At 39.4% G+C, this 25,688-nt stretch overlaps 1 protein-coding gene across 5 annotated transcripts in view; it reads left to right on the forward strand.

Annotated features, from left to right (window-relative positions):
* ZMIZ1 (zinc finger MIZ-type containing 1) overlaps window positions 1-25,688 on the forward strand; it is a 520,385-nt gene that overhangs the window by 134,989 nt on the left and 359,708 nt on the right. The gene's annotated exons all lie outside the window — the stretch shown is intronic.

Here is a 25,688-nt window from a genome sequence, read left to right on the forward strand (position 1 = left end):
GTTCGTGCGCATACCGCAACAAGCACGTGCTTCGTGTACCGGCATGCCTCGGGAACAACTGTGCTCAGTTTCCGCACTGTAGCTAACCTGTACGGTTCTGTTCTGTGCTTTAAAAATGTTTAAGACTATCAACTTACCCGCCGCATGTGAGGTTCACTCAGTGATACAGTTTTTGTCAGCAAGGAACCTGCTTGCTGCAGAAATTCATCGACAGATTTGTGAAGTGTACAGTGATCCTGTTATGAGTGAAAGCAAAGTGCGTAAGTGGGTACAACAATTCAAAGATGGCCGTGACAGCGTCCATGATGAGGACCGCTCCAGTCGACCTTCTTTGATTACAGTGAACTCTTGGTTATCGGAGCAGGCAGCAAGTTTTTATGAAGAGGGTATTTTAAAATTGGTTCAGAGATATGATAAGTGTTTGAACAAACTTGGCAACTATGTCGAAAAATAGAGTGAAGTATGTACTTTCTGAAAATAAATTTACTTTTTTGAAATAAACTTTCATTGTGTACTTAAGTTCAAACGGACCTTACTTTAAAAATACCCCTCGTCCTATATACATCAACTACACAGTGCCTCTCTTTAACCTATATCAGGGTGATTAGCCTAAAACTCATCAAAAGTTAGGCATTTCCCATTCTAATTACCTGTTACACATATTACACAATGTATGAAGGATAGGTTTCCCATGCTTGCATCTTATACCCAAAGGTTTTTTTGTGTGCCAGTGCTTATTTCCAAAATCTCATGGAGCCAAATGGCAAGCCTGCAGGGGAATGGCTTGATCTGCAGCCAAGTGGCACTCTGGAGAGCTTAGTCCTTCTGTTGCCTTTCCCCTGCTGCCACTTTTTTGCGTAGCTTTTGAATAACTATTTCTCATAAATGCAAGTTTAGGATGGAGTACTAAGGCTTGTGGTACAGATGTCTAAATACATAGATTAGAACCGAAGTCCCCCATTCCCTCTCCCTCCTCCTTTGTCCTGCCCTCCACATGAAATAAAATGAAGCAAAGAAATCAGACCCTGTTTAAGAATGCTGCCTTTTTCTTGTGCTAGTTTCACATTGACTAACACGAAGTGAAGAATGATAATCCCTTATGAAACCTTTCCAGCCAATAGAGGAGGCAGAGGTGGTGGCGACTTGCAAGTAAGAGTCTGCAGGCACAGCTTGTGTACATATTTGTTGAAAGCTGGTTGGCAAATGGAGTCACCTTTCAAATGTGTTCTTTCACCTATCAACAGAGCACAATTCTCAAGTACTTAATGTTCCGCAGATTGCGTAAGAGCTGCTCTGGAAATATTTGGACAGGCTGAGGCTCTTGTTTTCCTACTACTTTGTTTTGCTACTGCCTTAGGCTGAATCCTGTGAAACGGGGGCTGGAATCCTGGTGTTGCGAAATGGACTCCTTTGTAAAGTTTATATGTAACACTTGGAGGGAGTTTTTTTCTCTCCTTCTGTCTCACTTACTAGGCACATTAAAGGTCTGTATCCAGTCAAATACCCTGCATTTTTCAGTGATTTGGAAACAAACATGTGCTCGGGCTCAAGAACGGAGACATTCTAGAAACCATGCTAATTTGACCGCTTCAGGACTTCATATAAAACATTTTGTTGCTCTTTGGAGGGCATGGTTTAATATAAAACCCTTGTGATTATGGAAAATATTCATCTAATGTAAACCAAATACAACTCTCTTGTCTCTCCTTTAGAAAAAAAGCAAGACATATAGTGGTTGTTACTTTCTCAACTTATGGTTATAATTATCTATTTAATGATCTTTCTTAGTTAAACTCACTTCTATAACAAACATATATTTGCTATCTCTAAAAATCTATTATAAAGGCAATCTCCAAGTTGCAAGCAAGATGAGTTCTGTAGGTTTGTTCTTAAGTTGAATTTGTATGTCTGTCAGAAAACAGGAACATTTTAAGTGTAATTCTAGTCAAATATAATGTATATACACACACACACACAGGGAGCGTTAGTTAGCATAGGAAAGGAATAACACCCATGTGGTGTTTGTTCCCATGTTCAGAAGATTTCACCCTGTGCTGTCGCACGCTGGGCCTATGACAATGTCTGTTTACAGGACGTGCTTTCTGTATGCTCAATGGGATGCCGGGGTGCCTCAGCTAAAGGGTCCCATAGGTTTCCCAACACAAAGTTCTGTAGAGGCTCAAAATAGGTTCAACAAAGTTCTTTATTAAGGCTTAAATCTGTGAACAAATGAATTAAATGCTATATAATCTTGAAAAACTAGAAGCTTTCTCCATCTGCCAACAAGGGACAGGCAACCGCTTGATAAACCGTTCCTATCTTCTTTAGGGAAACTTTCCAACCCCTCCTTGGGCAATCTTTCTTTACCCTACTGGCGTGAGGCCCCAACTCCTGGCTCCAAGCTGCATTATGGATAGCCCGAGTGGTCCCTTACCAGGCAATGGCTGCTGTAGATCTGCCAAGCTGGTGTCCTGTAGATTTGCCCCATGAAAGCTGTGGAACCATTCCTTTATTTTCCAGCAAAGCTGGCTGTATTCCCCCAGCAAAGCTGTGAGACCTTTCCTATTTTCCCCAGCAAAGCTGTAAGAATAAAGCTTTTCACAGGTGCGACAGAGAAAGCCCACACGTTCTGCTGTAAGGCTCCAAACTGTGAGACTGAACTAAAAGTCCCCTTTTCACGCTAAACCTGGGGAAAGGGGCAGATCTAAAGGCTTTAATGATGATTGATAGGTTGTTGACCCTATGATTACAACCTGGGGAAAGCTACTCAATTGCAAAATGCAAGGCCCAAATAAATTCAAACAAACTAACAGTGCAAGAAAAAGAATAAGATCACCTGGCACAGCCGTGCCAGCACACATCCCATTTTCCGCCCCCGTGAGAATCGGATTTTCAAAAATCTGGCTTATAATATAATAACAGTTACTTTATTTTTATATCCCACTTTCATCTCCCCGAAGGGACCCGTGGTGGCTTACATGGGGTCTAGCCCAATCAACAGTTTAAAAACATAAAGAATGCATAACATCAATTTAAAACAACATAAAAACAACATTATAAAAATATGTAAAACAAGCATCAAAATCAACAATAGCATCATTCAAGTCTTGATATGGGTGGGCGGACTGGTGCATAACTGCACCAGTTGTTTCCACAACTGACTTGTGGAAACAAGTATTGATAAGAATTTTCCTTCCTAGTTAGATTTCTCTCACTTCCTGTTGTCTCACCCCCATTCTTAACTATATGTCATTTGTAAGTTGGATGTGTGTAACTCGGGTACTGCCTGTATTTAATATCTCTATGTTGCTTCAAAAGGTTATTAACCATATCCTAGTCTGTCTTAAAGTTTAACATTGATTTATCCTTCATCAGCACTGTCAGTTTATCAATTTCTGCCACATCATATATTTTCACCGTTCTTGTTTTGGTATTATGGTATCTTTCCATCTCTGAGCATATAAATGTCTCACAGCTGTAATCATATATTAGAGATAAAACTTCCATATTTCTTTTCCAATTGGTCATACTCGGAAAACAAAATTCTTGGTTTATTTACAGTTTCAGCTTGAGAATGTCTTTGAACAATTTGTGAATCTGCATCCTATACAGGCAGTTCCCAAATTATGAACAAGATAAGTTATGTAGGTTTCTTATTTGTATGTAAGTCGGAACAGGCACCTTGTAAAGTGTAACTCCAGCCAAACAGATAGATAGATAGATAGATAGATAGATAGATAGATAGATAGATAGATAGATAGATATCATAGTATATTTAGCTTTGGAATAGTTAACACCTCTGTGGTGTTTGTTTTGCTGTCTGTGCCCCTATTCAAAAGATTTCACCTCACTTTCTGTCCCTGTGAGAATTGGATTTTGAACAGCTTGGCTTGTTGTAGAAACAAGGATTGATGCTTCAGTGGAGACACCTTTTCTCCATGATAACTCTTTCAGGAGTGAATTTCCCTTCCTAAGGGTAGATTTCTCTCGCTTCCTGTTGTCTCACCATTCTAAACTATGAGTCATTTGCAAATCAGATGTTTGTAATTTGGAGACTGCTGTACTTAGTAGCTTTTTCACAAGTCTACCACATAGAGTAAAATGTCCCTATATTTTGTTCACATCTCCATCATTTATTCACAGCACCTTTATGCATTATGGAGATCTGTAATTTAACTGTGTGTAGTGTAAAGTGCCTCTTTTGACACATCTAGATTTCTTGCCAATCAGTCTTAACTGGGTGACTTCGAGTTGCATGTTTCTAGAAATTTGGGGGAGGAAAAACAGAAATTGGGAGGAAATTAAAAAATGCAATCAACACCCTTTACAGTTACTTTAGGATCATAAAACAGAGAATGTTTTAGAAATTAGGTTACCATATTTGATATATTAAAAGGCAGTTTACTATACTATATTTGATATATTAAAATGCTGATATTGGATAAAATAACTGTATTATTAAGAGGAGAGCTATTAGATAACTTGGTTAATGAATGGCAACCAATGATTCAACACCTTAATGTAAAATTAAACTAAAAATGTATATAGAGGATCCTATAACAGGCCCATAGCCAGGATTTTGTTTCGAGGAGGGGGGGGGGGCTGAGTCTGAGTGAAAGAGGGTCTACCTTAGCAAATCTTTTGTATCGTTACCCCAATACCCCCATGCATATGGGATATATTGAGCATGGTGATCAGATCATGATATGAATAAACATAACAGTTTAAATAATGTACCAGTAAGGCCTTCTCGCGGACCACCATCAGAATTTCGGGGGGGGTGGTGAAGCCCCCCAAGCGCCCCCCTCCCCCCCGGCTACATGCCTGTCCTATAAGATTGCAGACAAGGAGGAAGCAAATGTAAAGTAAGAGTCTATGATATTTTTATATGTATTACTTAGATAGTAGACTGTGACCCCTTAAAGGAAATATATTATCAGATAAATGATTATGGAACATTAATAGGTAGAAAGTATTGCACTGTATGCAACAAACACTTGGAAATGTATGTTTACTTAAATAAAAAAATAAAAAAGGAAAAATGCAGTTTACTCAGAATATAGTTAAAATTATACTTACTTTTTAAATGTATTTTTCTTATTACACACAGAACTACAAAATCCTGAAGTGTAAAGAACATCTGAATTATTAGGAACCTTTTCGGTTTGGGCAATTTCACAAACAGTCCAAAATGCCACTACAAGATGCTGGTTCTCAGGAATAAATTAAAGAGTTACAATATATTAAAGAGCATTTTGAAACCCTACTGCTTGATTCCGTTACTTGTGAGAAATTGAATTAGTCCTTCCTGTTGTTTAATCAGTTCCAGATCCATAAACAAACAATTTTTCATGTCTCATATCTGTTAAATATACTAAGGGTCTTTGACAATGAATTTTGTCTAAGTGTTTTTCCTTTGGAATTCCACAATACGTTGCATATCCCCTTTTTTGTTAGCACTTTCCAAAAATTTAAAGCTTCATGGAGCATGGCTTCTCTTGGCAAATTTTCCTCTGTGAGAATTAATCTTCTGCTTCTTTAACCTTTTTGAGCTTAATAATGCTTCCATTTATTTATGCTGGATATATATTTGCTTTCTTGACCTGTAATATCTTGGCTCCTCCAGATTTCTTCTTCCTTTTAAAGCAACATTAAGTTGATTTCCCTTCAACTGACTTTTTAATTCTAGCTTAGGCCTAAAATCTAGACTTATGATGTTTCCCCTTTAAAAAGGGAGTTGTGTGTATCTGTTCTGTATATTAAGTAGTTGATAAAAATTGATTCAGCTCTTCTGAAATGTCTTTCAGGAGGCCTTTTGGACCTTAGGTAAATAAAGGTCCAAAAGGCCTCCTGAAAGACATTTCAGAAGAGCTGAAATATCTGCCTCAGATTAAAGGCCCTTGGATTTCCTTAAAACAGAGTCTTTAGATTGCATAAAGGTTCAACAAAGTTCTTTATTAATGAAAACAAACAGGTACTTTAAGGCTTTCTTAACAGTCTATTGGCTCTCTCTCAATCTTGACCACAGGGAACAGGCACTATCTTCATAACTGTAACTAATGGGGAAATCCTTAACTTCTAATCTGGGCAGTCTGTCTTTGCCTCTGATGGCGTGGAGTCCCTGCACCTGGTACCAACTGCTTCTGGCTTCCGCGAGTGACCCTTACCAAGCAGAGCTTTGTAGACTTCCAAGGGAAAAAGAACTCAGGTTTCCGTGATGGCTGACTGAAGTCCTTCAGAAAAGGAACTGTAGGGCTGTATAACCCCGGCCAAGCCGTAGAAGACAAAGCTTTCTACAGGAGCTCTTGGTATTATGTCCTGCATGAAAGGCTTCTCTGTGTGGACAGAACCCAAAATGGCTCCTATTCCCTCCAAGACCCAAAAAGGGGGCGGGACCAGTGAACCTAACGGTAATTGACAGATGGCTTGCCCTATGATTGCAGACAAAAGAAGCCACCTATCTGCAGAGTCCCTGAAACTTAGGACTACAACAAACATTCAATGCAAAGCAAACAAAATTGGAGCTCCTGGTACAGCTGTACCTGCACATAATGCATCACCCCTGAGAAAGTACATCACTCTTGCTTTATTTTTAAAGTGATTTTCTCTGTATTACACACCCAGTTATTTGGTTGTATAAGAGAGTAGGGCATTGTAGCAGAATGCTGGTTGTTGTGCTCCATGTTGAATATATGTTTGTTTGCTGCAGGTCATAAGTCTGGTGTTTGACATACATCTGTAAAATTAATGTTCTCTTGCTCTGTTATTCTGTCATTCCCAGATGATTCTTGGGTTTTCTTTCTGCAGAGAGAGGAAGAGAAAGACAGCTTCATTCCTCCCCACTATGACAAGAAATTCACTGTAGCACAACAACTCTAACAAGCTATTGGCAATTTCCAGCAGCTGCCTTCCCAATAGATGCCATGTGCTTATATATTTCATATAAAAGAGCAGTGCAGTGGAGACAATATTTTTACTCTGTTAAAATTGCAATGGATCTTTGCAACAAGACCTTCAGCTCATCCAATTGCAGTCTGTGCAAAGCAGTGCAGTCCATCACATTGATCTGAGCATCTTCCCTTAATCTGCCGTAGGAACTGAGCTGTGCTCCCCAGCTGAAAAAAAATCTTCAGAGTCTGCTGAAATTTGTAGGTGGGAAAGGAAGGAAGGGAAGGCATATGGGATAGCAGAGTTAGATGATGAATCTAACCCTGACCTTGCTGTTTGGATGCTCACAGGGAGGGAGGCAAAGTCAATAAAAATATCCTTACACAGTGAAGATGTCTTGTCTCAACATTATAAAAAAAACAAAAAACGTGAAGCAGTGGTTACAGTCTTCTCTGATAGTTGATGCTTGTTTGATTATTGCATTTCTTTGCATTATCCCTTTTTTGTAATGGCTTACAACCTCACTCATTATTTGAATGAAAATATATTTTGTCAGCTTGGCAAAGAAGCCATATAATTTATAATCTCGCTTTTCTGTGGTAGGTCATGAGAGCATTTAAGACAGTGGTGCCCAGCTTTTGGTCCTCCAGGTATTTGGACTTCAGTTCCCACAATTCATAACAGCTGGTAAGATGGTTATGATTTCTGGGAGTTGAAGTTCAAAACACCTGGAGGATCAAAGGTTGGGAACCACTGATTTAAGCAAGTCAATGTTTTTAAAGACTACACTCATCATAAACTTTGCAGCAGAAATCCTATTGATTTTCTCCCCTCCACAGTTCTGAAAATAATAAAGGATGGAAAGTTGTGGAGCAATTGATCAATCAGAACAATGTCACCTCCCAGGAGAGACAGTTTTGTAGTTTCTTGAAACCAGCCCCTTCCTTCCTCCAATTTCCTTTCTATTCTTACATTCATTGTATTACACTACTCCTTTTGGTGGAAGTAAAATGGTACACAGAAGGCAATGTGAGTTATCAGAAGGAAGGAAGGAAGGAAGGAAGGAAGGAAGGAAGGAAGGAAGGAAGGAAGGAAGGGGAGAGAGGGGACAGGTTGCAAGCTTTAGAGAATATTGCTGCTGAGGTCAGCAATGGCATGTCAGACAGGGCATGAACTTGGTCAGATCTAAAGCTTGTTACCAAAGAGAACCAAATTCTCAGTGGTAACTGAGGTCAATATGAAGCCTTGCCATGACTGTTCTGTCAGTCCACCCTTAATGTTTACATTCTGTGGACTAGAAGTCTGAATCATTGCTGCATTACTCATCAACTTTGATTTTTGTTTTCTTTCTTTTTTCCATATTTTAAAAACTAGGAATTTATTATTTACTAGCCATCCCCTGGAACACATTGCTGTGGCCCACTCTGGTGGTCATGGGGGTTCTGTGTGGGAGGTTTGGCCCAATTCTATCATAGATGGGGTTCAGAATGCTCAGTGATTGTAGGTGAATTATAAATCCCAGCAAGTACAACTGCCAAATGTCAAGATTCTATTTTCCCCAAACTCCACCAGTTTTCACATTTGGGCATATTGAGTATTTGTGTAGATTTTGGTCCAGATCCATCATGGTTTGAGTCCACAGTGTTCTCTGGATGTTGGTGAACTACAACTCCAAAACTCAAGGTCAGTGCCCACTAACCCCTTACAGTATTTTCTGCTGGTCATGGGAGTTCTGTGTGCCACATTTGGTTCAATTCCATCGTTGGTGGGGTTCAGAATGCTCTTTGATTGTAAGTGAACTATAAATCCCAGTAACTACAACTCCCAAATGACAAAATCATTTTTTTTTTAGTGAAGAACATACATTGGGTTGTTAGGTGTCTTGTGTCCAAATTTGGTGTCAATTTGTCCAGCAATTTTTGAGTTCTGTTAATCACACAAACGAAGATTACATTTTTATTTATATAGATTTAGACAGCAGCAGCAGATATAGATGAGAAGTGCACACAAGTCAATTGACTTGTTGTGGTTATTGTGTGGCAGTTTTTAAGTCCTCCCCTAAATCTTTACCTCTAAGATTTCATTTTTGATCCATATGTTATGCTAGGGAAATGAACAATTGTGAATGTCCTTGTACTTAAGTTTTGATCTGTCACAAGAAACCCCAAATCTATAGCAGTAACATAAGACACCAAAAGTTGACATAACTACAAAATGTAGACTTAATGGGGTAATCCTAAAAATGGTTTGGGGTATACATTTTGTTAAGTGTTTGAAGCTTAAAAGCTGAAGCCAAGTTTCTGCTGAGTAAACTAGCCTTCGCAAGATAGTTTAGCTTGATGATCATACTCTTGTCCTGTTTCCTTTCACTGGTACTTTATCCAGGGTGGTTGAAGAGCAAGACTTTTCACTACCATCATCACCATGTTAGTGTGGCTTCATGTATGCATTAAATAGAAGAGGTTTGTTATGGCCTAAAGATTAATTTCAGAGAATCTCCTAGCTCATATTTCCCGAAAGGAGAAGAAACGGTTTTCTCTCTGGGTGTGTGTGTGAAGGAAGAAGTTGTGTTTACATTTGAGTCTTCTTCCCATCTGCTGCTGAGATTTCCAAATGTACTAGTTTAGATTTATGGAGATACTGAAAAACAGAAATTGATTGGTCCTCTTTATTTACAGGAAGGAGAGGCACAGCAGCAACAGTAATACTGACAGTCGGTGTGAATCCACTCAGTGTTTTAGTGTGAACTTTGACAGAAGATAGCACAAGTGCTGGACCTAGTTCAGAGACAGGGTTGGATGCTTTAATGGGAGTCCCAGCTGCCATTGAGAAGGTGGCATCCTTTGTTGCTTTGCTCCCCAGTAACCAGGGTTGACTCAACCCATTACACAAAGTAAGCATTTGCGGTATAGTTGATTTTGTCTAGGGGTGCTCTTGAGGTGCTCTTGGAGGAAAATAGACCTTTACATATGCGAGTTGTAGTTACTGGGATGTATAGTTCGCCCACAATCAAAGAGCATTCTTGTTGAGATTAACTTCACAATTCAGTAGCAGATCAGTTGCACAACTTCAGTGCTTTCCAGTAGCTTCTTCCTGCACAGTATTTTCAGTCAACTGCTCCCACAGTCTGCAGTCACTCTGGAACCTTTTACATACACTTGAGCACACGCCCGGCCATTGTCAGTTTTACCACTGTCTTTTCCCTAGTCTAGATGATATTACAAATTTACCACAGCATACGGTAATATCTTGTCTTAGCAGACAGGTTCTTTTAATTACATATAGCCTTCGACGAACAACAACACAGCACAAGGAGAAATATACACTGTACATGACTTCCTTATATACAATTCTATACAATTACACATAGCAATCACTGATTGGTTCCCAACTCATTAACTTAACTCAGACCCAGGATTACATCATTCACAATCACCTGGACTAGGCCAGAACACATTCCCCAAATGATTCCCTATATACAGTTAATGCATGACTCAGCATTTCCAATAGAAGCCCATTAGCAGTGCATGACTCATCTATACTACATTACAATACATTGTAAAACCTGTCAATTCTGAACTCCACCAATGATGGAATTGAACCAAATATGGCACACAGAACTCCCACGACGAACAGAAAATATGTATCAGTGATTGGTTGGGGGGGGGGGGGCGCCAAAATACTGTTTGCTTACTGTTGAAAATTACCTAGGGCCGCCTCTGCCAGTAACTATTTGAAAACAATTCAAATGGGCAAAAGCAGTGTTATTTTCTCTTTCCTCCCTGTGTCTTGATTATGTTTGTCCAAATGAATTACACTGCATAAAGTGGACCTTTCAGCTTGTTTTGGTCGTAATTCTGATTGTGGTAAACATTCTGTCTTTGCAACTATGCCTTTTCCTCCCTACTGCTTTCCTTGTCTAAACAACTCAAAGTTTAGCACAGTAACTGTAGGGACTGCAGTGTAGATCCTGACAGGAGTGCTTTGCTGCTGTTGGCTGTTGTTTGCTGTGTGCCATCAATCATTCTCACAACAGGCATCTTAGCTTCCAGCTCTCTTTCTCTGACTCCCTCCCTCCTGCTTTCCTCTCACAGTAAATGTACACTGGACAATAATAATGTGCAGTGACCCTCCCCCCTTTTTTTACTCTGCCACAGTGCATCCGGCTGCTGGGATATGTTTAGATTATGTTGCAACCGCAGAGTAGCGGAACTAGGATTTCTTAAGCTAGTTGCACATTGACAAAAAGGATGGATTGACGTATCCTCATTCAGGAAATTACTTTGCAGAGCCGCAGAAAGTGCCAGCCTCCATACTTGCAGTGGGCTGCGTTTTGGAGCAAATGGAAAAAGTAGAAAACTTGCCTGGCAGAATTAGCAGCAGCTAGGAAAAAGCAACCAACAATTGCAGAGTCAGTATTGTTCCCTTTCAAAACACTTGTCAAAGCATAGCAAGGCTCAGTATGTGTCTCTACATGCATGCTCAGACGGTACATCTTAAAAGGTGATGTACTTCTATTTTAGTAAGAATTCTTTCCCAAATTTACCAATTTCATTTCATAGTTCTTTATCTTTTAAATGATTTTTTTTCTATAATGAAGGCTGTACATTATGTTCAGAAAAAACCACTAGAGTAGTTTCAAGAACTAGGGCAGAATAACAGAGCTGTATTTTGGATTTAGACAAGACACACTTGAATTTACATGTTGAAAAAGGGTTTAGACTTGCTCGGCTGTTTTTGTTTTCCTTATTTCATCATGAGGTGGCATACATTTACTATTGTTCTAATGGTTTATCATTTTTTTGGAACTAGCATGATAGACAAACCAATGTTTAAGTTAACAAACCAAAGGTAGTTAATGTAAACCATGTTTTATTGTTTTATTTAAAGTATGGCTTTTGATTCTGGTTTATCAGCCAAGTGTAAATGATCAATTTTTGCCATTGGCTATACTGATTAGCGATGATTAGAATCGTAGAATCGTAGAATTGGAAGAGACCTCATGGGCCATCCAGTCCAACCCACTGCCAAGAAGCAGAAATATTGCATTCAAAGCACCCCTGACAGATGGCCATCCAGCCTCTGTTTAAAAGTTTCCAAAGAAGGAGCCTCCACCACACTCCAGGGCAGAGAGTTCCACTGCTGAACGGCTCTAACAGTCAGGAAGCTCTTCCTAATGTTCAGATGGAATCTCCTTTCTTGTAGTTTGAAGCCATTGTTCCGTGTTCTAGTCTCCAGGGCAACAGAAAACAAGCTTGCTCCCTCCTTCCTGTGACTTCCTCTCACATATTGATGTTGTCCTTCAGAATACTTAGGGACCCAAGATTGGGTATCATTGTTTTACAAGCTCTCTTCACTCCTTGAGATCATAATTACATCTTTGTCTCTTAAGGTAAACAGGTTTGTTGCTGTTGTCATTCTTACCATACTTATTTGTTAATGTTTCCCTAAGTGTTTCGGATGGTATGAGATTTAAACTGAAATGAAACTTAAGTGTGATTAATGTATAGAGGTATACAAGATATAAGGTAATACTACCAACTTATCCTTGGTATCAGTGTTTGGAAGGTTTGGCAAAAGAGGTAGCTTATCAGAAAAGGATTTAATATCAGGAGTGAAAATCTTGTTGCCATCACCAGTAGCCAATATAGCTAATGGTAAGGAATGTGGGGGACTGCCATGTGCCCTGTGAGCCATAATTTCACTTACCATATAATTCATCAACATATATTGTGCAGTCAAAAAGCCCAGTAGCTAGGGTTGAAGCACTGAAGTCTACAAGAACCAAGAAACAGAATGCATGGTAAAGGATGTTCAGATATCATCATTGGTGCTTCCATTGAGACCCATTTTGCAAGGCTACAGTTGTGAGGGATTACAATTGAGAGGGCTTTTATAAACTAACCACTGGATAGGCAATGGTGGTTTCCCAGATGTCACAGAATACATCCCCTTACTATTAGCTGTGTTAACCAAGGCTGAAGAGAAGTTGCAGTCCAATATATTTGAAGAACCACAGTCACCAACTCTTGCTAGATAGTGAGACCACCAAGGACGAGGAACTCTCACAAGGATGATGTCAGTGAGTCTTATCATTTGGGGGAAAGAGTGAAGATAATTAATCAGGATGAGTCAAAGCCATTGGTGTGTGAGGGGAATTTTATTGTTAGATAATGGATGCTGCAGATGTTCTATAGTAAATAAAGTCCGATGTTTAGTCTACATTGGAGGATGTCAGTCAATATAAAATGTTCTCTTTGGAAGTTATTTCACCATATGTATGTGTCTAAGCCTAGGGGAGATGCCAAAGGAATTGCTGTGAAGCCTTATATAGGTTGTCCAAATAGGCAATGTCTCTTCCCATAAACAAAAACAGATACAGAAGAGGAAATAGGGTAAAGCTCACTAATTTCCCACTACAACCATGGAATAGAAGGTAGTTGTCTCCTAGAATGCTTCAGATGTTAGGGTAAAAAGACATTGCTGCTTCTCTGTTCAATATTAGTAGCTCTCAACTATATAACCTATGGAAACATATGACAGGCTTTTCAAAGAAATGTGTTACCATTCATTATTTTCTCCTTGATGGCAAATTTTCATATCCTCTTCACCTGCTTGGTCTTAGTAGTGGCTGATGGACTGGAAAACAGAATCTTTGAGGACTGTGTCCAAGTTCAGGCAAGTTCAAATAGCTATAGGAAGTGCTTCAGTCAGACACCTCATCCCAATATTTCCAGAACTTTAAAGATGTCAGTACTTTAAATTGATCTTCACTCTAAAAAGTAATGGCTTATCACTCAACAAAAGGTGATCACCAAAGAAAACTCCATGTTCCATAGTGTAGGGATTCTTTATACATATGTATAGGAAGGCAAGACATATGCACATATGTATAAAAAGCATACGCCCAGATATTTTTGAAATATATGGGTGAGTGAGAAGATCTTCCTTCCTCATTTACTCACTTAATATGATGGTGGCCACCTTGTTATCTCTAGGTAAGAAATACCAAGGTAAGAGCAGAAATGCACCGTGAAAGCAGCCATTCATAACCCAGATCATATAGCATATGCTTTCTCTTACTTACCCCTAAAACATAACATTTAGCAGCCATATCAATGTTCAAGTTGCATCCCCCGCCCCTAGAAAGTACAATGCTGGCAAAGCATGCATGATGGAGGATTATTGGTCATGCACAAAAACCCTCAGAGTCATTAGCCTTGTAAAGAGGCAGAGAACCGCTCCTTGCTGAGGCTAGTGGGCAGAATAAAAGGCAGCCTCACATGGTGGCCCTTTCTCTCCATCTGCTCCATATCGTGCTCCATACAAATTAGATTTGGCAATGAACCCAGCTATCAATGGGAGTGTTAGATACCAAATCTGTGATTAAGCTTCCCAGGTCTGGCCTGGTGTATAAGAGTGATACCCGCAACCAAGCAATCAACAGTTGAAGGCACTCAGTGGGTGGAAGGCAAGGAGAGAGAGGGGTGATTATTTCTGCAGTTCTTTAAAGGGAATTTTGAATGTAAAAACAATTGATCTGTAGATGGCAATTAGAAAAGCATTATGATTGTACATGGCTTTGGTGCATTGACTCCAAACAAACCATGCCAGGATGTTTGACTGGTTTTCGGTCTTATTTAGTACAGAGGGAAAGGGGTAGGAGAGAGAGAAGAAAGAATAAATCTGTTATTTTCAAGACCTTGGCAAACTATTTGAGCAGGAGGTAATATATACTTGGAAACCGCAACTGAATTGTTCCAGAATTTCTCTCTGTTTTATTTGTAAGTCAAATATCAGACTAATTTCAAGTGGTGACAAATCCTAAAATTAGGTGTGTATAAACGGCCTTTCCCTCTGTAACATCCTACCAGGTTAACCAATTGCATCTAGTGGGAGGTTTCTATAGAAATGTTGCAGGTAGAGGAGGTAACTGCAAGCATGCAAAAGTCATAGAAAATGTAGAGAAGCCCAGAAGAATACGAGTTCAAGCCTGCACTCCAATAGGCTCTTTACCAGTTTTAACATACTATACAATTATATGCCTAGTCTGTACTTGACTTAATATACATTAATTTGTTTAAGTGAAATGAACTTAATTGTTTCATTTGCTACAGACAGGAAATCATTTGAAATGGCAAGATTTCTACATACTCTTTTATAAAGTTCTTTTAAATAAAGATAGTTATTATTTGCTTTCCTACTTGTAGAGTCCTTTGTTTTCAATGGTAAGCAGGCCTTCCTGGCTTTTATTCTCACCCTCCTTGTTACCCAGGAGGAATGAAAATATAGTACTATTCTCCTTTTTAATTTTCCTCACTCAACTCATTAAAATCTGTGATCTAAATTGCTTCTTTCATGGCATTACATTTTTTAAAAATTAAGCATACATAATATGTAATGTATTCTGCGCTGAGGACTGAATCAAAAATGTATAGTGAGCTGGAGGGCTGCATCTAATTTACATATTCTAGTTACCATTTTAATTTGGGTAATTATTGTTTTGTTCTGTCTGGGAGTGCTGCATTTGTAGTATCAGTTCTAAATGTGATGTCCAAAAATAGAGGAAAAAATGTCCAGGGTATGGCCTTGAAAAACAAAACTTCGTAGACGACATTAAAGACCATGAGAATTTTGAAAAGATAGTATGATCCCCATATCCATTGGACTGATACCCACAGATCCAACAAAATACAGCCTCTCTCAGCATTGCCTAGGTCCTCCAGCACATGTCTATGGTGTTCTTGAGCCAGAAGTTCTGGATTTCAATAGGGTGAACTATGGACTGCAGTTTTGTGTGTCCATATGAAGTCTGCAAAAGTATTTCCCACATATACAGTCATTGTTCTGAACATTACTATAGTTTCTCTCTCATCTTCTCCCACTTCACTTGCAAAATTTCTTCTCTTAAGTGTATCTCTTCCAGATACATGTTGAACCCCACGATTTCTTGTTGTCTACATCTTATAGATAAAAATGTGCAGCTACTTGAGCATCTGGAAAAAACAATGAAGCACTGCTAGCACTGTGTTGACATGCTCCAGCAACATTATATTGGTTTTAACCCCATTAGAATAACAGTTGTTTAAATATATACATGATTTCCTGTTTTTCAAAAGTAACTAAAAAAGTTACTTCTAATTGCTTATAAAGCTCTTCAGTTCTACAGGTTATTCCTCTGTGGTTTAAAGCATACCTAAGTGGACGAAGAAACACACACATACACACACACAATAGAATGTTTAAACGGATAAGTACAGGATTAATAAGAGTATGCCTAAACCTGCCTTCCCAAATGAAAAGTCCCAAGAGTAACTACCAAAAAATCTTGGAAGAATTATAGTTAAAGCACTGCTTTAAAAATAGAGCCCTGTTCTGCCCCATAAGAAACGGTTGCCCAAAGACTTCATTATTAAGTAAAATGCATGGGGTTGTAAAATTTCAGAGGCATTTTACTCAAAAGTCTTTGCTCAGAGAAGACATGTCAACATTTTTTTTTCAAAACAACCACTTCTGTATATCTATGTTACTCACAAAAAATGATGGAGTGGCGGAGTGTAAAAATCCAGTTTAAGGTACAGCTAGGTATAAAAAAAATCAGATTACTTACTTGAATGTAAACATTCTACTTTACTATGAAATAGGCTTCAGTGGCAAATTCTGAGGACTTCTTAAACCCATGCATGTGATAGTGATGGGGAAAGAAAGCCATGCAAGCATTAGCCACCTTGAATCCCCACAGGGAGAAAGGCGGGGTAATAATAATAGTAATATAGTACTACTACTACTACTACTACTAATAATAATAATAATAATAATAATAGCAACTCAATACACCTCCATAATCACAGGAGGAAAACCTATTATAAATAATTGTTCAATAATTTTAAAGCATGGGTTCTTTTTTATTGCAATTTTCCATTAAGAGAAAGGGTATCAGGACTTTTAGTTTTATACAAAGAATGACATTAGAGATACAGACAAAAGATTTTATATAACTATATTGAATCCACCAACAACCTACAGTTACAAACAAAGGGGAATTACATTTTTACTTAGCAGCATTCACATTACCCATACATATTCATTCATCCAGATATTACCATATCCTTTCTCCCTCCTTGGAATAGCACCTGCTTAGGCCAGACCCTGGTTTCCCTGCAGACTGCCAACATACTGTTCCAAAACTTCAAAAATGCTAAAACTCATCCTTTCCCTTTCCTTGAAAAACAAGCAAATGACCAGACTTCTGCCTTCCATTGAAGATCTGCCACTCCAAAAGGTTCACTATCTCTCTCCATCCCATGGAGAAGAGTGGCAGGGGGCCATTCTGCTGCAATTTTTGAGTTGCAATATGGTCACCTATATGACAATATTTCTTGCTGATGTTGTTCTAAAGTTGTAAATAAATAAGAGATGTTTTTCCAGCCTGAAACATCCTGGCTTCATCTCAGTTCTTGGCAGAAGTTGAGTTGACTCTCCTTAACTGATTTTGGAAAACATAAGGAACCTTGTGTTGACTTCCTTTTCAATGTAAGGAACCTTGTAAACATTTCCTTAAGCCATGGTCTCTAATAAAGTAAAATATTGTTTTCCCCCCAAGAGTTTAGCAGTTAATCACTGTCATAGGTCTCATCTGCATCTTTTAATTACAGTCCATGAATTGTTCACCTCCTTCTAGTTTTCTAGGTCTTATCTCAGGATGGTATCTCTAGAAGATATAAACCCCAACAATACATCTTTCATACAATTCCATTCAAATCATACATCATATTTCATGAGAAATCCAGCAAGTGGTTGGGTTCTTGGTGATACAAATTGGTGGAGGTTTTAGGAAAGTGGGGCATTAAGACAAATCAGTTGTTTAGAAAACTTTCTCCAACTTCAGTGATGTTTTGCAGTGGAACTGATGGCACCACCGTCACAGAGTTTTATGGGTATTTTCCTATCCAGCCCTAAATTAATAGCGGAGATGCATTAATGGCAACACATGAAGGCAAGGTACACATGGGCAGCCCCTGTACAGCCTGGATTAAATGAGGTTCCCTATCACATTTTCCACGTTAAAACAGGATGAATTCTGACAGTGGAAGAAGTGGCTATAAGATCTGGTTCAGTCATAATAAATCTCCCTGCAAAACATATTTCACAGATTGGGATCATGTCTGTCAATCTCTCCCCACCCCATCTCTAGAGTATTTTCCCCATTAATTCTCTTCGTTAATCATGGGGTTTGCAGCCATATAAACAGTTTCCCCTCAAAACTGTGGTTTGCAAGCATACTTCAAGCCATAGTTTTGTTTCCAGGTTTTACAGGAAACCCGTATTTTGTGTCAACCAGGATTCTGTGTTTTTGCACATGTAATGTAAATTGTGGTAGACAGCCAGTTGGAAGGTTGCTCCATTGAGAAGCTTCCAGTTGCATCAGGTCTGAGAGTGATAGACACAGGAACTGGGGGGATTTTATGGGGAAAGAAAATTTCCAGGGTCTTTTTTGTTATTTTGCTGGTAAGCAGGGGGTAAGTGGTATCTCACAGAGTGACAGCTATAAAATTAGATAATCGGTTAATCGCTGGCAAATTAGCCTCATGTCTTTTGCAAAGAACAAATACGGTATTTATGTAAAAGTTGTTAATAGTTTCTGCCTTTTTTAATTGGCAGAAATAAATGCAAAATGCATGATAATTAGGCAGCTGATGAATTCAGTTGTACAATTATGCCTAAAGCTATGCCCCAGCACTTAATGCTGGATGCTCGGAGCAATCAAAGGAAGCCTATTTATATGCTTTATTTATAAAACAAAGTTACAGATGAAGTAACAGTGGGAGAAAGTCTTCAAGCAGAACAGCTCAAGTCAACCTTCTAAATATTAATATAATGTGTGGAAGATACATACAGAAATTTGACTTTCCTTCCCCCTCTTCCAGAAAACATGGATTTAGGACAGAAACACTACCCTAATTTGCATGTGTGTAATGGCATTGGAGGAATTCTGAGAGTGCAATTTCCAAAAACAACTCTGGCTCTCAGGTTGCAATGCTGAATCGGAGAGAACACAGTGGAGAAGTTACAGTGAAGATGGAAAAAACCTGGAAACTAGAACAGCAGAGTTTTGGTTTTGATTAGAAACCTTTCAATGTAAGGATGCATTTTAATACAACATGTCTATTTGCAGTAGTTTAATATCTGATTTATATGTAATAATCCTAGGCCTAGCATGTTGAGATAATCTCAGAGCATGGTTCTCTGTCATGTCAACAGTGTGTAAGCGTGACCTCTTCTCCCATTTCAGAACATGAGGGAAACTATGTAGGCAAGCATGTAGCCGGGGGGGGGGGGGGGGGCTTGAGGGGCTTCAGCCCCCCCCCCCCCGAAATTCTCAGGGTGGTCCGCGAGAAGGCCTTACTGGTACATTATTTAAACTGTTATGTCATGATCTGATAACCATGCTCAATATATCCCATATGCATGGGGCTATTGGGATAATGATACAAAAGGTTTGCTAGAGTAGATCCTCAGCCCCCCCCCCCCTTTGAATCAAACTCAGCACCCCCCAAATCAAAATCCTGGCTATGGGCCTGTATGAAGGGAAGCCCCAGTAGCCTCCATTGATTGTAGTTGCTTTGCCCCACCTTCATTGGAGAGGGAACTGAATTTTCAGTAGTTTGAGATTTACAATATGTTCAGTTTTGTTTTTTATTTTGTGTTTGTTCTAACTTTAACCATCAGTTTTGGAAAGACAAAAAAGCACAAGAGACTGTTTGAAGTCAGAATCGACACTTCTAATGCTTTCAGGAATTGAAATAGTAATTTTTTACTTTAATTGTTCCCAGGGGAGTCTAGGACAGGTTGTATTTATGCACAATGGCCCCAGGAGTTGCAGAGTTACCATATCTGTACTATCGCCCTACTGGAAAATGTGATGCCTGCCTCAATTAGATTTCTTTCCATGGTTTCTCTCTTCCTTATATTGCAAATAAAAATTCAGCGGCAGGAGTAAGAGGATATGAATATGGAAGCAACAGTGAAACCACTGCAATACTCAAATCTATTCCATTTGACATTGTGATCTCAGCACCATATTCCTGGTTAATGGTACTTGTGACATAAGCAGGTTATCAGTAGAATGTAGTATAGGAGTGGTTCTCAACCTGAGGTCCCCAAATGTTTTTGGCCTTCAACTCCCAGAAAGCCTAACAGCTGGTAAACCGACTGGGATTTCTGGGAGCTGTAGGCCAAAAACATCTGGGGACCCCAAGTTGAGAACCACTGCCATATAATATACAAGAATTAGATAGAGGCAGTATCAAAAACTGGTCCTTTTGTGAAATTAATCCTGAGTTGTGGACAATAATCTCCAGCAGATCCCTGCACGAACTCAGATCTCCTGAGATCACTCTTTAGTACCTTGCATTAAAACCTAAATTGAAGGAGAAACTTGTGTTGAGAACTATCAGAAAAGATGTTCAATGTATTGTGGAAGGATTTCATGGCTGGAATCACTAGGTTGCTGTATGTTTTTTGGGCTATATGGCCATGTTCTAGAAGCATTCTCTCCTGATGTTTCGCCTGCATCTATGGCAAGCATCCTCAGAGGTTGTGAGGTCTCACAACCTCTGAGGATGCTTGCCATAGATGCAGGTGAAACATCAGGCGAGAATGCTTCTAGAACATGGCCATTTAGCCTGAAAAACCTACAACAACCCACTATCAGAAAAGAGCTAATATTCCCATTTAAATAGATTTTAGGTAGAGATACAAACAAACTTATATATGTCATTAGTTGTACTATGGAGTGAGTAAATGGCCATGTGGATGCGTGCGTGTTATAAATATTTTCAGATAACTTAGAATCACTTGATAAAAGTATTTTCCTCCATTGCAAATGTGTGTGCTCCATCTCAGCAACTTCCAGAGCTGAAAGTGCTGCTCTAATTGCTTGGAATTTTTGGCTGGGTAGCGGGAATGCCACTCATGTTTGCCTGCCTGGACATTTATAACTTGCAGCTGTGCTCTCCAGGTCTAATCACACTGCGGTAAACCAATCTAGTCCTGTAGAAGCATAGTCCCATTTTCTGGCTGACAGTTCTCCTTTCCCTACTCTTCAAACAAGAGAAAGAAGAAGGAAAAATAGGAGAGGATTGGCTTTAAGAAGGCAGACAGGCTTTATTGAGATAAAAATGAGGGAAGAGGGAGAGAAAAGGAATCTCGCAACTTTCTTGAGGTTTCTCTCAATCAGATCCAACACCTTTTAGATCCAAGTTTTGGAATCTTATAATAGACAGATGCTTTCTCTGTCTATCTACTTTTCATATATACTCATGCATAAGTGACCTCATGTACAAGTTGAGGGTAGGTTTGGGGCCAAAATTATGGATTTTGATATGACCCGTGGATAGGTTGTGGGTCATTCTATGAAGAGGAGAAAGCACCAATACCAGATCAGCACACTAAGTCACTTCTGGCTATCACCGCCTCTATTTACTTGCCCAGATATTAAAAAAATGACACCATGGCAGATAGAGTAGAGGGAGTTGGTTCTTCTTTTAGGTTCTCCCAAGGACAAACTAAGTTCTTGCCTTTCAGTGCTCTATTCAGAGAAGGGCTCAGCTTCTTTTTCGATAGGTACTAAAGTACAGTACTCACATTGAGTCATGGATAAGTCAACTTCCGGCCCAGCGTACGGTTCCGGGAGTTGGTGCTTCTTTTAGATTCTCCTAGGAACAAACTAAGTTATTGCCTTTCAGTGCTCTATTCAAAGAAGGGCTCAGCTTCTTTTTCGATAGGTACTAAAGCACAGTACTCACATTGAGTCATGGATAAGTCAACTTCCGGCCCAGTGTACGGTTCCAGCCCAGTGTACCTGTCCGAACATATCTTCTTCTATGTCCCACCTAGAAGTTTAAGATCTTTTGGAGAGGCCCTGCTCTCAGCCCCACCCATGTCACAAACACGGTTGGCAGGGATGAGTGACAGGGCCTTCTCGGTGGTGGCCCCCCACCTGTGGAATTCACTCCCCGGAGAAATCGGGTCATCTTCATCCCTCCTCTCCTTTAGAAGGAAGTTAAAAACATGGATGTGGGACCAGGCCTTCGAGTAAGGGGGCTCGTTGTGGAAACAAGGATCAAGGATCAGTGATAAAGCTTCAATTGCAACACCTTTTCCCTGTGGCAATTCTTCCAGGAATGAATTTCCTTCCTAGGGGTAGATCTCTCTCACTTCCTGTTGTCTCGGTTCTGTTCTTAAGTATGAGTCATTGTAATTTGGATGTTTGTAACTTGTGGACTGCCTGTAGCATCTATAGATGTGTGACAACAGTTCAAACCAATTAACTTTTGCCGCTTTGAGTGCAATTGGCTCAGACTGGGGCCAGCTATGATCTCTATACTCTGGTTTGCTGAAGTGCACCATCCATTGCTATTGCTAATTGGTCCCCCAGTCTGGCTGGAATTTTAATAAACTGTTATTACTCAATGTGAAGCTTTGTGACGTTTTTTTGATCTGCCCCTGGTGAGTACATAGGAAAAAGGAATGTGGGCAGGGTCTGACATGATGGCTGCTAATGACTGTATTTCTGCCAGCCCAGGTTGAGACAATGGGTCTGACGGTCTAGAGCAGTGGTTCTCAACCTGTGGGTCCCCAGATGTTTTGGCCTTCAACTCCCAGAAATCCTAACAGCTGGTAAACTGGCTGGGATTTCTGGGAGTTGTAGGCCAAAACACCTGGGGAACCACAGGTTGAGAACCAGTGGTCTAGAGACTATAGATGACAGATGGGTGTTGGCGTGCTTGAATAGGTTCCCAGGAAAGGCCAAGGAGGGGTTTTGGTCAACTTATACTACCGCTAGGTCTTAATTCATGGTTAGGCGAATGGAGATATTGCTAGGGAATTATGCCTGCTGTGTTTATATGTGCTTGTTCGACTTTGTAGATTCAGGCTAAAGGTTATATGCTGTGGTTAGCTGAACTGGGTTTCGGGGGGGGGGGTCATCCATCGACTGTCACTGGGACCCTTCTTGGCAGTTCTCACGTCATTGGTATTGGGATCCATTTGGGGTCCCAGAGTTTCAATAACAAGCATATTATCTAAATATTGCTCTAGCTGTCTTTTGAAGAACAAACTGATAAAAATACCACTTACCCCTTGGAGAAGGAAAGACTATTGTTAGTGTTTTTATTACCTATTACAGAAATACTTTAGTATCAGAATAGTATTGGAAGTAAACAACTGCATATTTAATACTCATCCACACATATCTAGATCCTGCCTATTTAGAATATTTATCTGCAGATTAAATTTGCTCAAGTTGGTAGCATTCATCCAAAGTAGATTTCCCTTATGATCTAGCTAACTGATATTATCAACTAGATTTTCAGGGTCTGTTTCCTGCAGAATTGGCTCCTGTTTTAATAAATGCAAATCTAGCTATTATGCCTATAGATGGGAAATTGCATTTATGTGCTGCCACACTGATTTAGGCTTTCTTTCTTATGTGGAAGTTTCTTACTTAAACTAAATGAAAGATAAGTTAAATAAGAATATAGCTTGGTATGTTCTTGTAGTGGTGAGCTACTTAGCTACTGTGATGCTTAGCAACCAGTAGATGACCATCTGCTGTCTCAGAACTGCTAATGGAGGTGAAAGGCCCCCGATTTGTATGCATCCTGTTGTTGGTAACTGGGGGAAAGAGGAAATAGGGAAAATATTTCATAACAATGTTCTTTCTAGATAGGCTTATGGTGGTTCCTAGGCATCTTGTGCTTCTAATAACTTGCTTTATTGAGCTCCTCACTCTCTCTGTAACCCTGTATGATTTTGTTTCACTTAATGTCAGGCCAAATACTATGGCCTGACTGCTAGAATGAGTTTTGTGGTGGGAAGTCAGAGACCTGGTACCTGTCAACTCAAAAAGAAGAAACTATAAAGCAATCAGTTGTGTGGAAAAGAAAGCCAAGTTGTGAATGTCAATTTGCAGTGATGCACTGTGTAGGCATTGGAAGTAGTGGTGAAATTGAATGAGAAGGATTGAGCACACAGTATGGAGCGGCACTGAGAGATTTCACAACATGGCGCACAACTCAGTATATTTATAGTTGGGGAAAAAAAGATTTCTTCCAGTCCAAGGACTCTGATAAAATTCGCCTATTTGGGTGAGGTCTTGCTTAGCTTATACTGTATAGAAGAGGGGAGGAGGCCTCCAGTGGTGCAAAGTATCACCATTCACTTATGTGAGGGGGCACTAAGTAGTCAGTGAGTAACCAGAGCCAAAGTGTCTCCTATTTGAAACATAGCAAAAATAAACGTCCTCTCTTCACTTCCCAGCCTTGGACTTGACTTGCCAAGACTGATCTCTTGTTAGTTGAGGAAATGTTCCCCAATTGTAGTCATATGAATGAAGAGAATTCATGTTTTAATTTAATTGAATGGCTTTATTATTTTCTATCATTCAAACTAGTTTGAATTTTTCACAATAAGATATAAAGTTTTTCATTTATATTATTTCATTTTGGACCACTATCCCACCCCCTTCCAATGGTTCCATCTTTCAGTATTCTAAAACTAAGGTGAAAATATTTTCTTCACCACCAATCTGGTCTCCAGCACTACCCCCAAATTGGGTTCTGCTTTGCAAGAGCACTTGAGAGACAAGTACTCTAAAAGTATGTAAATAAATTATTCACCTACTTGCAACTACTTTAAATATCAAGATGCACATGCACAGGGCATGGGTTTTTCTGTAGGCATCCAAGTTAAGTAACGTACACAACAACAATTTTTATTGATTAGCCAGTTGGCCTTATCAAAAACAGACAGTGCAAACACAACATACAGCATACGTCCGGTCCTATTAAAATAGAATACAAATATATAGAAATTTATCAACTTAAAACCAATGTAGCATAGCCATAGATATATGCATCAACTATCCTCGTCTCCCCTACACTGTACCCCAATCTGATCTATGTAGTCTGATCTCCTTTTAGCAGCTTTAAACAAATAAAAGGCAACTTGTGTTGTCAGAATGGGGTTAAAACCAACCCAAAAAAATGAGGTAAGTAACGTACACATCACAAAACTGGCACATAGGACATGTGAGATTCACAGGGGGTAGGTTACGAACAATGAACATCTGAATAATTAGGGTAAATAAAATTAGTGCAGTTTGCTGTATCTTAAGTATTTGGAAAGCTTTAAATTATTGTAAGTGTACAGGCACACAAGGTAAGTGTACATACGCAAAAAAGTATTTGTCAACATGTGTATCATACATGTGGACTTGTTCAAGTCCTATTATTGTTTTATGGTTTTATGTATTACTGTTTTAATGATTACTGTTGTATTTAATTGTGATTTTATTATTGTAATTGTTGGGTAGCGGCGTTGCATCGCTACTATATGTAAGCCGTCCTGAGTCCCCCTTCGGGGGTAGAGAAGAGACGGGATAGAAATACTACAAATAAATAAATAATATTGTTAGCAGCTCCTTGCTGAGCATATGAGAAAACCTAAACCTGTTGCTTTGAAATGTGTCTGCAAATGGCCTTAGAGAGCTCAGATTTAATATATGTTGGAAACGTATTTAATTTTAGCAATACACTGGTGACCAGCTTTAATTGCAACAAAATACTCAGGCAAATGGTTTACTTTTGTGAGCAGCGTAGTCTTGAAGCTCTGAACTCACATGAGGAAGCAGCTCAACATCTGTGAATAGAAAAACTGGAAGTTAGATTTTCTCTTAATGTAAGAGGAATAGAAGACTTGTGAGACAATTGGACGACGTGTCCAAAAATGGACTCAAA

Source organism: Anolis sagrei, chromosome 3 (assembly GCF_037176765.1).
Source record: "Anolis sagrei isolate rAnoSag1 chromosome 3, rAnoSag1.mat, whole genome shotgun sequence".
NCBI lineage: Eukaryota > Metazoa > Chordata > Lepidosauria > Squamata > Dactyloidae > Anolis > Anolis sagrei.